The sequence below is a fragment of the Muscardinus avellanarius genome (assembly GCF_963383645.1).
Source record: "Muscardinus avellanarius genome assembly, chromosome: 4".
Lineage (NCBI taxonomy): Eukaryota > Metazoa > Chordata > Mammalia > Rodentia > Gliridae > Muscardinus > Muscardinus avellanarius.
Genome location: NC_137789.1, coordinates 44,435,302 through 44,438,506, shown reverse-complemented (window position 1 = coordinate 44,438,506; position 3,205 = coordinate 44,435,302).

Here is a 3,205-nt window from a genome sequence, read left to right as displayed (position 1 = left end):
TTAGGTCTAAGTCAGAAAGAGGCAAGTAGGGATGTGGAGGGATGATATGTTTTCTTTTTCTTAGTAAAGTTGTACCTTTAACTTATATAAAATTAAGCTGGCCATGCTTACATTCACTAGATATAAAATAAAAATGATAGTATTGCTGCTTTTCTCATAGAGAATGAATGGAAAACATGTAGTCAGCCAGGCCCAGACTGCATGCCTGTAATTCCAGTACTTGGGAGGCTGAGACAGGAGGATTGCAGGTTTGAGGACACCATCAACAACTGTAGCTCACAGGTAGAATGTCCTTGGGTTCAATCCTCACTACCAGAAAACAAAACAAAAGCATAAAAAATACTCATATAGTCAAATGGTAAGAAGCACGCTGCATTTATACAGTATCCATGTTAGAAAGAAAAAGAGTGAGAATATTTGTTAAGATTTACTCAGAACTAAATACGAAGTCGGTCATTTTGTGTGTGTGTGTGTGTGTGTGTGTGTGTGTGTGCGCGCCCCACTGGGGATGGAACCCAGGGGCATTCTACCTCTGAGTGAGGCCCCAGCCCTATTTTTCATTCTTTATTTTGAAACAAGGTCTCACTGAGTTGCAGAGGGCCTCACTAAGTAGCTGGGGCTGTCCGTGAACCGCGATCCTCCTGTCTCAGCCATTTTCATATTTTATGATGTATTCCTTACAAAAAGCTTACAAAAGGGATACCATCTTTCATCCATACCAGGCAACTGGATCCAGAAATCCAGAAACTTTCTAAGGAACATGACTCTCAACTCTGATTCTATAGTTCTTTGTTACCCATTATTTTAAGGCACTGGAGGAAAGACAACATTTTATCCATGTATGTCTTTGTGTGTGTATATATATATATAAATTTTTGTCATGCTGGGGATTGAACCCCAGGGGCATTCTACCTCTGAGCTATACCACCAGCCCTATTTTATTTTTTATTTGAAAACAGGGTCTTGCTAAGTTGATGAGAGTCTCACTGAGTTGCTGTGGCTGGCTTCAAACCTGTGATCCTCCTGTCTCGGCCTCCTAAATACTGGGATTACAGGGATACACCACTATGCCCAGCTCCTATGCCATCTTTTAAAAGAGGGAACAAAATGGTATCACTACACCCAAAGAAATATGTAGTGAAACCTCTAAAGAGATTATATGTTTTAGATTTTTTATTTGCTTCACTATTTTAAACAATATAGTTAATCACTGAGAACAGTATGTTGGGTAATAAAGATTTTGTTAAAGTGTAGCAGCTGCTGGGCACTGTGGCACATATCTAGTGTTCCAGCTACTCTGAAGGCTGAAGTTGGAGGATCAAAGTTTGAGCCTGGGCAACTTAGTGATACCCCATTTCTGTTTTTTTTTTTTTTTTGTATTAGAGATTGAACTCAGGGGCATTCTACCTCTTTTTTCATTTTGAAACTGTGTCTTGCTAAGTGGTTGAGGCTGGCCTTAAACCTGCTGTCCTCCTGTCTCAGCCTCCCAAGTACTGGGATTTATAGGCATATACCACCTTCCCTGGCCAAATACCTAGTACGTTTACATATATGCGCATACACACACACATACATGAACATTGCTAATAAAAATGGAAACTTATGCAAGTTTCCATTTTGGAGATTACAGAATTTTTATGTTATGAATGATCAAATATGGGTAATATGATCAAGTTTCAGGATAGTTATAATGAAAGAGAAAAAATGAAACAGGACTTTTTGTTCTTTCAGAGGCAAAATAATTAGTGATTTAGTAAATTTGTTTGTTAGAATTAAAAAACCATCACCATTATGACTAATCTGCCAAAGTCCATGAAGTTTTGAATATATGGGTCTTGTGGCTTTGCTATTTTTGAACCAGATGACTCCAATTCAAATCCCGCTATATTTCGAACACAATCACACAAACATCTAATTTTAGGTAGCAAAATAATTTTATTGGAAATCTATAAACATATCCTTTATACAGAAATGTGAGCATCAGTCACTATGAGATCTGTTCCACTGCACTTCTAGACCTGCTAGATTAAGTTTTACAAGAATGCAAATGTCATAATTAGAAAAAGGCTTTCAACGACCAGCTGTTCTTGCTTCAACAGGGTCAGCGTACGACCAAGAACGAGTACGTAAGACCAAGCAGATCATAACTTCGCTGAAAATGACTTCCTCCAGTGTTCCCCACGTCACACATTTGAACTAAATTGTAGATACCTGTGGCAGAGTTTTGGCAGACTGGAGAGTCCCAAGTCTCTCACTGGGGCTGGGATCTGTAAACTGAGGGAACTGATTTTCTGAATGCACTGCTCAGAGATGTCGAGGAGACAACAGGTTACCATGGGTTTGTTATGCTTTATGTCTTTTTACGTACTAATCTAATACATATCAACCTGATACTACCACAAAGTCCATGTGCTGCCTAAAAAATTATCTTACTTGCTGTTCACTTGATGGAATTTCAGGCATTAAAGGCTAGTGAGTACTTGAAAACCCCAAGTGACCTATCTGTATTAGGATTTAGATATGAAAACCTTTTTCATATCTAAGTGGCTATTTGCTAAGATAGAAAACTTTTAAAGCATAAACAAAAGGAGAAGAAATAAGCTAAAAATGGTGACATACTTATCACCACTGTATGTACCACTGCTTTGAGTTGGTGAGTTGAGATACAAGACAGTGTTTTATAACATGCCTCATTCCTGACAAGCCTTCAGCTAGCCAGTCATCATCTAGTTTTTGTCATGTCTAAATTATGATCTTTGGCAATAAAAGAACTGCCTGAAGAAGGCACCTACAGATTTCTCTGTCCGGGCCAATTTCATCTTCTTTAACCGCTGTATATGAAGAATGTTTACACTAAGTGTGTTGGCAGTCAGTGCGGTGGTGGCTAGTGAATGGCAGTATTTGTATGAAATTCCATAATTAAACTTCAATTTAACAGGAGACATGCTAGCAAAGAATTGGGGTATTATTTTACTAAGTGAAACATTCATATATCAAAAAGGCGTAATCCCAAAGCGATAGAGCAGATGATCTTTTCTAGTCCAAATGGGGACTGATCTCCAAAAATCTGTGTAAATGGGGTTCACTGTTTTTTTCTTTTTTTTCCAAACAGCATCATATGTGTTCAGTATCTTTACCTAACTACGAGGATGCCCGCAGCCTGCTCTCAGGGACGCAGTTGTCAGATTACGGAGCGTCTGCTTTC